Genomic DNA, 15,126 nt, shown 5'->3' with positions numbered 1-15,126 from the left:
CCCAGATAAATCTTTAAAACATGCTAATAATATTCCTTCTGGCAAACACCTACACTAATGGCATTTCTGTTCTAGTTCTATACTATGTAATTGGTCTGTCTGGGTTATTTATGGCAAGCAAATAAGGAATTTGTACATTTATGCGTCATGAAAAATGCCAGGTAACATATACTATCACAGTAGAGTAAGTCCCCTACATACTGACCTTCAAGTTGCAGTCTTTCGAAGAGGCAAACGTGAGCTCGCATGTCCAGTCCCGGAACTTAGTTCGTGGTCTGGCGGACTCTGTTACCTGCGTGTGGTCTCTACACGTGGCTGTGCTTTTGTGTGCTTTACAGTACTGTCCAGCATAAAGTAGGACAGTCTCTTAACTTCAAGGCTAGAATATCGTCTATGACAAGAAAAAAAGAGTTACTACCCAGACAGCATCACATCGTTTCTTTTAAGAGGGTAGATAGAATTGAATCCAGCAAGTCACCAGGGCCTGTGCCATCAACACTAGGCATGAGTGGAACTGCAGCTTGCCCTCCGTCTCCTATTGCTGATGATCATTCAGCTCTACCATCTCCCGCCTTCTCTCCCTCCTCTAGTCAGTAACTCTTTCCTGTTTCGTTGCCAGCCCCTGTATGCCAGATGTTATACAGTACTGCTATACTTTTCAAGGTACCATACTGTAAGATTAGAAATGTTTTCTTTATTGTGTGTGTGTGTTTGTTATGTATTACTTGTGTGAAAAGCAGTATCAGCCTATTACAGTACAGTACTATAGAGCTGATGATGCTAGTTGGGTACCTAGGCTAACTTTGTTGGGCTTACAAATAAGACTTTCAAATGCACTCTCAGAGTGGAACTCATTCCTCATTTGTATGTAGTGGACTTCCAGTATAAAACAGTAACATACTGCCACTAAGACTGTTCTCTTATGTGTAACAGATATTATTGCATCCGTAACATGGAGACTTCAGATATTAATTAATCTGACCTATAGAGAGAGCACACCAATGTGCTAAGAAAGAACCTGCAGGGCTGTGTTGCTACTTCCTGCTCTGCTGTCTTCCTATATTCATGACATTATTAGTACAACATGATACCAGATAAAATCTGTAATATGTGCTATTTGAAATAGTCCAGGGATTTGAGGCACTATCTTCCTGTTTGGGAGACTGTCCTAATAAATGATATAATGACTCCTCACTACCTCCTCTGAATCAGCTAATTCCCACTGTGCAAAAACATTACCACTTGCTTTATTCATTTACCAAGCAGATTTTTGTCTTCTCAAAGATCTTTCATTCTCTTGTTAGCTACATGGTGCTTCTAAGACTTATTTTATATGCAATAAAATGTTTTTTAGGTTTCCTCGACCTAAGAGCTTTTAAGAATTTTTCCACCCATCATTCCATGAAGCAGAATTTTAGGTCTAATGCCAAAGTCCATGTTAATTTCTCTCTACATATGATGGAACTTACCCAGCAGAAATTGTCATTCCTTTCCCACCCTGTCTTACCACGTGTAGCTAACATCATAATGAACATCAATGCATTTTGCTATAAGTCTGACTGTAGCTTACAACACAGACAAATGATGCTTCACCACACTACTCCAGGGACCCCTTACTGATCTATAAAATTTGGTACTCAGGATGAAAAGTATTTGTCATCCAAGTTATATAATGTCTTCCAGGAGCAGTATGAATATCTGGGAAGCTGATCATTTAGAGATTGAAATAAAATGCTGGAGAAAAAAAGTATCAGGTTATGTCCAGGGATGGAGAGAAGTGCTGAATCAGTGGCAGGGCCATAGTGAAACTATAACAGAGAAGAAACAGAAGCACTTCAGGGTGGAATGTTCCAGAACTACTTCCTTTATGTGATGGTCAGTGTTTATAATGCACACCAGCCTTTAATCAAGAATGCAATTGAGAACATATCTACTTTTGTAAGTGATCCAGAAATCCCTGGCTTACTTCTCTGAAGGTATAGAAATGGCTGAGCATGCTTCCTGTAGCTGTCGGCTCTTTACATCAGGTGGCCAAAGTATTGGAGCCTCAGCATCAGTCCTTCCAGTGAATGTTCAGGTTGATTTCCTTCAGGATTGACTGGTTTGATCTCTGTGCTGTCCAAGGAACTCTCAAGAGTCTCCTCCAGCACCACAGTTCAAAAGCATCAGTTCTTTGGTGCTCAGCCTTCTTTACGGTCAGCTCTCGCATCTGTACATGACTACTGGGAAAATCATAGCTTTGACCACGCGGACCTTCATTGGCAAAGTGATGTCTCTGCTTTGTAATATGCATCTTAGTTTGTCATGGCTTTTCTTCCAAGGAACAAGCGTCTTTTAACTTCGTGGCTGCAGTCACTGTCTGCAGTGAATTTGGATCCCAGAATCAGTTCATGTGGCCTTTTGTATGAAGCATAATTAAGAACTCTCTGATGATCTCTGCTCCAGCTATACCAGCCTTCTTTTACATCTTCAGGTACCTGTTCTTTTTCCTGCCTTGTAGTCTGCTACTCCTTACCTCTGCCTTGAGGAAAGCAGGACTGTTTAATGATCATCTCTAGTGATGTACCTGGTTTGCTTGGCAACAAGCTACCTTGCAGATAAGGTTCTTCCTCTCTGAAGTGCATGTATCTGAACTCAGTTTCTCACAAGACTGGGGACTCAATATGCTGGTGGATAGCATTTCCAATATTCCATGGAACATGTATGTGTGTGTCTGTGTGTGTTAGCTCAATCATGTCTGATTCTTTGCCACCCCATGGTCTGCAGACCTCCAGGCTCCTCTGTCCATGAAATTCTCCGGGCAAGAATACTGGAGTGAGTTGCCATTTCCTTCTACAGGGGGTCTTCCCAAACCAGGGGTTGAAACTGGGTCTCCTGCGCTGCAGGCAGATGCTTTTCCACATGAGTTATGTTCTTCAATTAAATTGTTCTGAGCTTATTTCGTTGTCTTCTCTCTCAGGAACAAACCACTCTCATGCTAACCTCGTAACCTGGAAGCACATAGAAGGAGCAAGGTCCTTCTGAAAGGGCACAGCCCATAGCAGTATACACATCACTAGGTCATTTTTCTGTAAGTTTCAGAGACTGAGTGACTGATATTCACCTAACCCTCCCAATCTGATCATCATCATCAGCTGGTAACAGTGGTGTTTGCCGCAAGACCTGTGTGCAGCAAAATGCTTGGATAGATATTGCCCCTACACCTTAATTCACCTTCAAATCCCAGCTCAGATGCTTTTTCCCAGTTACGTTCATGAACTGTTTACACACTCTTGGTTCCCTAATAGTTTTTGTGGGTGTGTTTGTGTGATGCTCATAATACTCTGGGAAGAGTATTCAATACTTGATTACTGTTGGTTCTCCACGTGGGCTATGATATCCTTGAGCCTGAGGGTAGTCTGTTTTTCTCACCATTATAAACCCAGAGTTTGGCAAATATGTGTCAAATAAGTAATTGTTAGATGAAGGGAGGAACAGAATAACAACTGATTAAATATAGAAAGTATAGATATTATATGAATGTTATTATCCATTTCTTGAAGAATAAGGGCAAGAGTTATAATTTATTTTCAAAAATTTAGTGAACATGGATTTGATAAACCATGCATTGAGAAGTTAGTCTTCCTATAGATACTAAGAAGTGCCTCCTATATGCCTGGCCCTTTCCTGGGCCCTGGGGATATAGTGGGTGGATGACACACTAGTTCTTGATGTAGCTTACAGCTGTGCAGACTGGACAAACAGAAACAATTATGCCAACACATAGCTTATATACTTAATATTCATCTGGCAAACATGATATGAGGGATATGCAGGAGTCCATGTTGCAATATAATTGAGGGATGTCATGGTTTAGAATTGAATCTGGTGAACTCATATAAGATTGAGTTCTGAATAGTGAGCTTAAGTGAGTCATTCTTATAAAAATGATAGTGTCAGGGGAAGTTGAAAAACAGTGTCTTCAGAATATGCATCAAGAACTTGTCAGAATCAGTGTTCCATCAAGAGAACTCATCATGTAGTGGTCTTTGAAATACAGTTTTATAACTGTGTTACAGATCATGACACCCAGAGAATCTGTGATAAATCTGTGATAGAATTGACTCTGTTTAATTACTCATACACCTCTAAAATTCTGATACACAATACTAAAAATGAGAATTCAGTTTGTGATATTTACTGTTTTAAAATTTCTCACAGTAAAACTTCATATTTTTCAGAATATCAGTGAATAAGTTATAAATAAAATGAAAGTTCTTATATTACATTCTGGATATTATGTTTTCTCAGACAATCCAAGATAGGAATTTGTGGAAAGAAAGCTTACCTGTCCTATTTACATTAAGTAATGAGCCAACAGCATGTATTTCTCTTTAAAACAGCATAATGAAGTAACCAGTCACAGTTCTGTCATAAGCGGATACTTGAATACTACCATTAACTAATAAATAGTAGCAGGATTATGGCTACAATTATGTAGAAACATACAAAGATGTTTCTGCATGTAAAATGAGGATAACTGAAATGAATACTCTGGACACAGTGACATTCTATGGTTTTATTTAGAATTTAAAAAAAGCACAATGCAAACCACAAACAAAATATGTACAAGATATTATTGTCCTTTAAAAATGATTTTATCTTCCCTATATATATTCAAATGGTTTAGTCAAGTATTTGGCACACAAGATAACAATGAATGAACACCTTTAAAATGGCAGGAGGTAGACTTGTGGAGGAGGAAAGGAACAGGAAAACGGAGGATGCTATTGAAGTGTAGATGGTATTGAAAACATAAAAGAGTGAAAGTGACATTTCGGTCTAGGGTCATCAATCAATAATTTGTCTAAACCTGAAGAAGGCAGCACTTTTTTGTTGTGGATGCTGTTTTTTGCCACCAGGATCACCATCAGGACTGAAGAATTTCTGCCTCAGATGTTGGAAAGTTTTTTGACCGACAGTCCTTGATTTATAATCCCTTTTGAGAAAGCTTAACTCAGCTGAAGAGAGCTTGACCCAAGGTCAGACCCCATTCCCGGAATAGCCTGTATCCAGTAAGTTTTTGACACACGAACCTGAAAACACAGGCCCCAAACCCAAATCCAGATGACTCTGAAGGGTCATCTCAAGTCCGGAGGTCTCTGCAAGGCTGGCTGAGGCCTTTGTGGTACTGCAGTATAGTCCAGCCTTCCTCTCTACCCAATTCTGTATCTTTATTCTGCCCCCCATGGATGTTGATTCCTAAAGCATGCCCTAGGAAACTTCCCCAGTGATAACTTCTATGTTAAGTCAGCTTCCCTGGAAACCTAACTCTGACATTCACACCCCATTCCTCTAACTGCCACCCTGAACATATCAGGAAATTAAGGTTCTAGTCTTTTCTTGGCCTTGCCCATGTTTCCCTTGTGGACATGTCCATACCCTTGTACATAGTGATAATCAAAGAGGCAAATTTTATATAAAAATATTTGTTCAAAAGTGCTGGAGTTTTCCTTGATGGGATAACTTTCTTATGACTATCCCTGTCTAAAAGCCCTAGATAAAATTTCAAGTAAGTGAATTAGGTTGCTATAAATTAATTTTTCTTTTTTCTGACACCTGTCTTATTGATTATTATTGATAACTATTTCTTCATGTGTCATCAGAAAAATCATATGAGGGTTTTGCTACCTGTCCTGAGAAAAATTTGTGGTAAAAACTACAAGGAAGACATTAGAAGAAAGGAAAGGGCTGCTAACACTGGAATTTCATGTATCAGAGCAATTCTAATAGTGGAGCAATTTTATCTGGATGGAAGGGGCCTTCTTGCTGCCTTTTATATCACTTTAATGTGGGTGACATTTTATTAACTTAATGCAAAAGTTCAATCTTGTTAAAATCTATGCTTTTAGCCTGTTACAACAGAATGATTTTCACACATTCCTTATTATCATTTTCCTTCTATCATTACATAAATCTTATTATATTACCCAAATATTTTTTCTCATTCCCATCTGCAATTCTAAAAGAAAAGTAAAGGAATTACATAGCAGATGTTTAGTCAGGACCTGTAACACTAGAAAGTTATCAATATGAAGATGTCTTTTCACATGTGATCAATTAACCAACATTAAAATGAAGCACAAACTGGAATCAAGATTGCCAGGAGAAATATCAATAACCTCAGTCAGATATGCAGATAACACCACCCTTATGGCAGAAAGTAAACAAGAAGTAAAGGGCCTCTTGATGAAAGTAAAAGAGGAGGGTGAAAAAGTTGGCTCCAAACTCAACATTCAGAAAACTAAGATCATAGCATCCAGTCCTATCACGTCTTGATGAAAGTGAAAGAGAGTGAAAAAGTTGCCTTAAAGCTCAACATTCCGAAAACTAAGGTCATGGCATCCTGTACCATCATTTCATGGCAAATAGATGGGGAAACAGTGGAAACAGTGGCTGACTATTTTTCTGGGCTCCAAAATCACTGCCGATGGTGATTGCAGCCATGGAATTAAAAGACACTAACTCCTTGGAAGGAAAGTTATGACCAACCTAGACAGCATATTAAAAAGCAGAGGCATTACTTTGTCAACAAAGGTCCATCTAATCAAGGCTATGGTTTTTCCAGTAGTCACGTATGGATGTGAGATTTGGACTATAAAGAAACCTGAGAGGCAAAGAATTGATGCTTTTGAACTGTGGTGTTGGAGAAGACTCTTGAGAGTCCCTTGAACTGCAAGGAGATTCAACCAGTCCATCCTAAAGGAGATCAGTCCTGGGTGTTCTTTGGAAGGACTGATGTTGAAGCTGAAACTCTAATACTTTGGCCACCTGATACAAAGAGAAGACTCATTTGGAAAGACCCTGAGGGCATGAGGAGAAGGGGACAACAGAGGATGAGATGGTTGGATGGCATCACCAACTCAATGGACATGAGTTTGAGTAAACTCTGGGAGTTAGTGATGGACAGGGAGGCCTGGCGTGCTGGGTTCATGGAGTCGCAAAGAGTTGGACACGACTGAGCAACTGAACTGAAAATAATGTCTCTCCTTCACCTATTTGAACTCTCCTCAAACAATGTTGTTCTTTTATTTTAGCCTTAACACACTACAGAAAGAATCACCAACTACCTACTCCTTTTTCACATTTACTAAGAAAGATTTATTTTGCAGTTGTAATAAAATTGGCAATACCCACAGGCACTTCTTAATATCTAGGCAGTGTTTATCCCATAAGAAAGCCTGTAACTTTACGATCTTCTCCTGCATGTGAGTAGCATCTCTGATATGATATGTAGACTGGATAATCTGAATTTACCTGAGGTGTTAGTTGAGTCCTTAGGGATCTTATCACCTAAAAGTCATATATCTTTTCACTTCTTGCATGTGATTGGTTAATGAACCACAGAAATCAAGTGAAAACATTTCTCAAACTAGCCACATGAAAATATGAGCAAAACTGAATATGAAAATGTAATTTCTGATGTACCTTTTTCCAGTTTGGAACATATATACAGACTTGCCAAATTCCCATGAGACAAATCCCTAGATATAAGATGAGGAAAGAGTTAGTGGAATCCTTCTGTGAAGAGCATTTATATTCGCCATTTTCCCTTTCCATTTGAAGTAGAAAGTCTTCAGCTTCCATTTAAGGTTAATTTCTCTTAGTCTCAGTAAACTCAACCCATGGTCTTTCTTTTAAGAAAACGTTTTATTTTTTAGTCCTTCTCTTTGGTTATATATTGAGGGATGGATGTTTTGAAGAGGATGACAAAGATTGAGCGTTCCACTTGGAAAATGAAATTGAGATGACAGCTGAGGTTTGGCAACACTTTTCTAAGAAATTGGGAAAGTACCCTCAACTGGAAAGAGCTTCTTTGCTGGAGCTATGCTATATTTATCACGTGGTTTATTTTTCTTTTAAAAGGAATAACTGTCTCTGTTTATAAGATTTTTTTTTTCTTTTCAAAAAGAAATAAGATCAGGAACTACCCTGGTGGTTAAGAGACCATGTTTCCATTGCAAGGGGCATGAGTTTGACCCCTGGTTGGGGAACTAAGATCCTGCATGCATAGTGGCAAGAAAAAGAAAGAAAGAAAGTTGAGGTCAAACAAGCAAGGTAACTTCAGCATCAATCAAAACTTTGTTTATTGTCTATTTTTTCTCATAGGCAGTAAGAAGAAAATAGTTGATAACTTCTTCCTAAGACTTTAGACCTCTTCTAAAATTCATTTTTCAGCTTAATATGTATTAACCTAGCATTATAATCCTGATATTGTATAAAACATAATCATAAAATATAAATATTATAGCTTTACTTGTGACTCAGTAGATTCTGTAATTTGTGCCTAGTTTACTCTGTCCTTAACCAATAATACGTGAATTTTACTCTTATAGTCTGTGTCTAGGAGGACACCAGGTTTTCCCATTTCCCATTTTCTTATTCATTACCCTAGGGCCACAACATATTTGATCTTTAGTTTTTGATGTAGGTCACATGTTAAATCATCCTACTCTCAAACTCTTAGAGACTGAAATTCTAAGAAATGCTTTCCTAACATTCTCTTGATGGCCTGGCATCTGTTTGTTTGGTGCTGTTTTACTCTTGTTTGCAGATATATAGCTAATTTATTAGCTAGATGTATGCACATTCCTTAGCCTGACTGCTCATATTACTGTCGAAATACAAGATCACATTTAATCTTCCAAATTATTATCCCAAATAAGACCCCTGTTAAGGAGGAGCTCTTGATTTCTAGAGTTCTGTCCAATGTCAGGTTTTAACAGCTTTAAATTTCCAAGTAATAGATCAAAACCCAGTACCATATACTTTCTACCCATTTAGCCTACTTGAAGCCATTTCAGTAGTTCTGGTTTGCTAAGTGCTATGGTCTGAATGTTTGTGTTCCCTCCACTGGCTGATAAGCCACAGTCTCCCAAATGCCCTGCCAGAAACACTCTTTTTTTCTGTTTGCTTGTAGTGGCTCACCTTCCAAGAGTGGTTTACCTCTAGCTCCACTTCTTTTCATTATTTTCAAGAAGTTGCATTGTCTGTACAGAGATAGTAATTTTCATATTTCTGCATGTAATATTTTCTTCTACCATTATTTTTTCCAACTTTCTGCATTCTTGTGTCTCATAGATTTCTGTTGGAAGCAATACATTGTTTTATTTTTACAGTTGAATTACTTAAATTTCTATTGCAATGGTTGTTGTCTTTCCCTATAGAAATTAATCTGTATAAATTCTATATATCACATAATTCCTGTTTTCTATCTGTCCCACCTGTTCTAGGCTTTTGCCCCTCTCCCATTTCTTATATATGTTAGATGTAAAGAATTTCTGTTAACCATTATACTTTTTTTTTCTCTGTGCTGATTTTATTTCTTTTGCCTTAGAAAATGTAGTATCAAGGTAATGGTGGCCTCGTAGATTGAAATTGGGAGTGTTCTGCCCACTTAATTTTTTGTAATAGTTTGAGAAGGATAGGTGTTAGCCCTTCTTAATTTGTTTAGTAAAATTATCCTGTGAAGCCATCAGACTGTGCCATGTTAGTCAAGAGAGTTCAGGCAGCTGGGCTGCCATCGGAGATCTGGTATATTTCTGGGGCGCTGGCTGAGTAAGCACCAATAGCAACCACCAGTACCATACCGGGACCACTCTCCGAGCCTCTGCATCCCTAGATTCAGTCTTTTCCCACTTCTTGGCTGCCTTGTGTCCAGTGACAAGCTGTGGCATTAAATGAGTAGGGCCAGGGCCTTCACTCAGGTCAGAGAGCTTGGCAAGTTGGCAGCCACTAGGGTAGACCTCCCTCTGCCTTGTCTGGTGACAAACCAGTACCTGCTTACTCCTCACAAGTGAAGTCTGGGTTTCGCCAGCCTTTCTGTCTGTCTCAGTAGTTCTCCAAGCAGGCACATAAGCCTGTCTGCTCCACATAGAACCCCAGGACTGGGACACCCAGTCTGTGTCTTGACCTGCTCACTCTTCAGAGTGAGTGTCTGACTCTATAATCTCCCCTTCCTCTTAGTCACCCACCCACCAGGGTTGCAGGTCCTGACCTGATGCTTTTCTTCCTGTTCTACCTGATTATGTAGCTATATTTTTGCACTCTTGTTTGTACAGGAGTTATTCTGCCAGATTCCATAAGAATTATTATGTTAGTTTTCCATAAGAATTATTCCTCATGTGGATTTGTTTTTGATTTGTTTGTGGAGGGAAGTGAGCTACATGACCTCCTACCCTACAATATTGACCATTGACCACAGCGCCCCCTCTACCCGCCGACTTGTCATACATTTTCACTCTATTTAGGTTTGTGAAAGATGTTATTTCTGGAATACATTCTTATATTTTAAAATGGTGGTGTGGTTTACTCATTAAGTCATGTCTGACTCTTGTGAACGCATGGACTGTAGCCCTGCCAGGCTCTTCTGTCCATGGAATTTTCCAGATAAGAATACTGAAGTGGGTTGTCATTCCTTTCTCCAGAGGATCTTCCTGACCTGGAGACTGAACCCATATCTCCTACACTGCAACCAGGTTCTTTACCTGAACCACCAGGGAAGCACATATTTTTAAATAGTCAATACTTACACAGTTTTACTAATATTTTAACACTTATTTTGCCCATATCAGCCTTTATTAACTCTTCCAGTTAGGATGAAAATATACCCTTTAGAAATTCTTTAGCTGAGTTTATTTTCTGAAAGAGTTTTACCTTGGGCATGTTCTAGACATATATCTTTGTCAGAAATTAATTTATTACTTGGTGATCTATTTCAGCATAGAATAAAAGATCATCCCTGTCTTCTGGCTCCAGCTCTTGCTGCTGAGAAGCCATCTCTCTGTCTGAATGCTGTTTTCTGAAAGAAGATACTCCTTTTTACTATTTTGACTGCGCTGATTATCATTTTGTCTTTATAGTCTGAAGTTTTACCAAAATGTCTCTAGGTCTGTTTTCTTATATTTATCCAGCTTCAGACTTTCTCTTAGTCTATTTGTGCTACTATAACAAGAACCAGGTGGCTTATAATCAACTAATCAACACATTTCATTTCACTGTAGCCTCACATGGAAGAACTCTCTCTCAAACCTTCCTTTTTTTTCCTCTCTCTTTATTTATTTTTAATTGAAGGATAATTGCTTTAGAGCACTGTATTGGTTTCCGCCATGCATCAGCATGAGTTAGCCATAGGTATACATATGTGCCCTCCCTCTTGAGCCTTCTTCCCACCTCCCATCCCATCCCACCCCCCAGGTTGTCACAGAGTCCCAGCTCTAGTTCCCTGAATCATACAGCAAATTCCCACTGGCTATTTATTTTATATATGGTACTGTATATGTCTCCATGCTACTCTCCATTTGTCCCACCTTCCGTTTCCCCCTGACCCCATGTCCATAAATCTGTTCTCTTTGTCCGTATCTCCATTGCTGCCCTATAAATAGGTCCATCATCTTTCTAGGTTCCATCTATATGTGCTAATATATGATATTTGTTTTCCTCTTTCTTACCTCCCTCTGTGTAATAGACTCTGGGTTCACCTACTTCATTAGCACTTACTCAAATGGGTTCCCTTTCATGGTGGAGTAATATTCCACTGTGTATACCTACAGCGGTTTTTTTAACCATTCATCTGTTGTTGGACCTCTAGGTTGCTTCCATGTCCTAGCTATTGTAAATATGCTGCAATGAACTTTAGGGTACATGTGTCTTTCTCAGTTATGGTTTTCTCAGGGTCTGTGCCGAGGGGTGGTATTGTTGCATCATCGTTAGTTTTATTCCTAGTTTTAAAGGAAATCTCCATATTATCTTCTTCCATAGTGGCTGTATCAATTTACATTCATTCCTACCAAGAGTGCAAGAGGGTTCCCTTTTCTCCATACCCTCTCCAGCATTTATTATTTGTAGATTTTTTGATGATGGCCATTTTGACTGGTATGCAGTGATATCTCATTATAGTTTTGATTTTCATTTCTCTAATAATGAGCTATGTTGAGCATTTTTTCATGTTTATTAGCCATTTGTATATCTTCTTTGGAGAAATAACTATGTCAAACCTTTCTTATAAGGGCAGACTCATACTCAAAAGGGCTCTGCCCTCATGACCTATTTATCTCCCCAACTAGTCTGACTCCTAATACTGTCACACTTAAGGGTTAGGTTTCAACATATGAATTGAGATGGGCACAAATATTGGGTACTATAACAATTCTTTTGACTCTGGAATGTGTGGATTGATATCTTTCACTAGTTCTGAAAACTTCTTTGCTAAGATCTTTTCTAATATGATTTTCCTCAGTCACTTTCTTATTTCATTCTGGAACTTTGATAGGATACATACTTGGTGTATTTTATATCCACATCTCTTATAGTTCCCTAATATTTTCCATCTTTTATATTTCTTTGCTATGTTAAAATTATTTTTTCTGGCAATTCTCTGTTAGGATCTAGTGTAATTTAAAAAATTATCCAATGACATACTCAAAATGGGTAACAAAGAGAATATAATGGAGGAGTGGTTTACAAAATACAAATAGACTCCTCTGTCTATGGGATTTCCAAGCAAAAATACTAGAGTAGGTTGCCATTTCGCTCTCCAGGGCATCTTCCCAATCCAAGGATCAAACTCAGGTCTCCTACATTGCAAATGGATTCTTTGCCAACTAAACCACCAAGGAAGCCCTGCAAACCGGGTTAATGAAAACAATTAAGGAGTGGTAACATATTCCTGGCTTGGCAGCATCAGGAGGAACCTACCACCCCTGAGCCAGAAGGAGGAAGAAGAGTGAGTTGTAATAATCCAGCAAGACCCAGAATTCTTTTGAGGGGCTGCCATGGTTCAGCAGAAAAGGAGCCAAGTGGCTAAATCCCAACTTTCCTCTTATCCCCAAATTTGATCTTCTAATAGTCTTCTAATGATCTCCTAATGGCCAATCTGAACTTAATAAGACATGGGGGCAATGAAGCCTAGAATGTAGAGTAGAAAGTAGAGTAGGATGGAGAATACTTTTTAATATAAATTTATTTATTTTAATTGGAGGTTAATTACTTTACAATATTGTATTGGTTTTGCCATACATCAACATGAATCTGCCACAGGTATACACGTGTTCCCCACCCTGAACCCCCCTCCCTCCTCCCTCCCCATACCATCCCTACTTTTTAAGGAGCAAGTTTCTGCTGAAAAAATCTGCTGACAGCCTTATGGAGATTCACTTGTACATAACAAATTATTTTTCTCCTGCTCTTTTTAAGATTTTCTTTTCTTTAACTTTTGACATTTTAATTAGGTGTCTTGGCATGTGTCTCTGTATAATCCTTTTATATGAAATTCTGGGCTTCCAGGATATCTTTTTCTTTTCCATGTTAGGGAAGTTTTAAGTCATAATTTCTTCAAATAGGTCCTCTGCCTCATTATTTCATTTTCTTTTTGGATAATTTGAATTTGAATATTCATCCACTTGATATTATCCCATAAATCCCTTAAACTATATATATTCACTTCTGTTTAAATTCTTTTTTTTTCCCGTGTTACTGCTCAGCTTGGGTGAATTTCATGGTCCCATCTTTTAAGTTCACTGATCCTTTTTTCTATTTCATCTAGTCTGCTTTTCAATCCCTTTAGTATATTTTTCAGTTCAGTCATAATTCTCAGCTGTGACTTCTATTTGATTTTCTCTTATACACTGTCTTTTTGAAGTTCTCATTGTGCTTCTCCTTTATTATCCTGAACTTGATAATCATCTTTAAGACCAGCATTTTTAACTCTTTATCAGATATACCACTCATCTCCATTTCATTAAGTTGTTTGTTTTTGTTTTTTTTTTTTCCTGAGGTTTCATATTATTTTTTCATTTGGATCAAATTCCTCTTTGGTTTTCATTACCTTTAGTCTCTCTGTTGGTTTCTATGCATTAATTAGAACAAGTACCCCCCCCCCATTTTGAAAGAAAGGCCCTTTGTAAAAGATAAATTATATATTCAGTCCCACCCTAGTTCTTGATTGTTTCTCCATTTTTTGTGATTCTCCAAGTACCCTATTTTAAGTTTTATGGTTCCCAGTAGTTGAGGGTTGTGCTGAGACATGTCAGTATCTGAAATGAGAGGATATCAGTCAGCACCTAGACTCAGGCTGACTGGAAGCCAGATCTTCATGCAGCAGCTTTCAGTGTATAGATAAAATAAGCCCTGCAGGCCATCAGAACCAGGTAATACAGAGATGTTGCCTGGAAGCAGCTATAAGAACAGAGAATCAGAGAAAGGGTACAAACTTTTTTTAAGGTGGGTACCAGAAGTTGGAGCATTGCAGAGAGAGAACAGAAAAATTGCATTCCCTGGCCTCTATTCCCTGAGAGCACCTTCATAGGCCACAGTTCAGTTCAGTTCAGTCACTCAGTCCTGTCTGACTGTTTGCGACCCCATGTACTGCAGCATGCCAGGCTTCCCTGTCTATCACCAACTCCTGTAGCTTGCTCAAACTCATGCCCATTGAGTTGTTGATGCCATCCAATCATCTCATTCTCTGTCATCCCTTTTTCCTCCTGCCTTCAATCTTTCCCAACATCAGGGTCTTTTCCAGTGAGTCAGTTCTTCCCATCAGGTGGCCAAAGTATTGGAGTTTCAGATTCAGCAGCAGTCCTTCCAGTGAATATTCAGGACTGATTTCCTTTAGGATGGACTGGTTGGATCTCCTTGCTGTCCAAGGGACTCTCAAGAGTCTTCTCCAACACCACAATTCAAAAGCATCAATTCTTCGGCTCTCAGCTTTATAGTCCAACTCTCACATCCATGCATGACTACTGAAAAAACCATAGCTTTGACTAGATAGAACTTTGTCAGCAAAGTAATGTCTCTGCTTTTTTAATATGCTGTCTAGGTTTGTCATAGCTTTTCTTCCAAGGGGCAAGTGTCTTTCAATTTCATGGCCACGGGTGTGTACCAAACCGGAAGTCTGCCTTTCTGGCCAAGCACCTAGACAAGCCTCTTTCACAGAAAGCCTACAGGTACATTTCAGTCTTCTATCTGTGCAGTGCCCTCAGGTTTCAACCAATCATGAACTGTTGCTCTGATTGCTGTAGTCCTTGAGTCCCAGAAAAATAAGATCCTTTGGCCTTTAGAGCCCAGTGATCACGGGGTGTCCACTGGGGA

Source organism: Budorcas taxicolor, chromosome 7 (genome assembly GCF_023091745.1).
Source record: "Budorcas taxicolor isolate Tak-1 chromosome 7, Takin1.1, whole genome shotgun sequence".
Classification (NCBI taxonomy): domain Eukaryota; kingdom Metazoa; phylum Chordata; class Mammalia; order Artiodactyla; family Bovidae; genus Budorcas; species Budorcas taxicolor.
The sequence above is the reverse complement of the archived record's forward strand: the minus strand, read 5'-3'. Positions refer to the sequence as shown.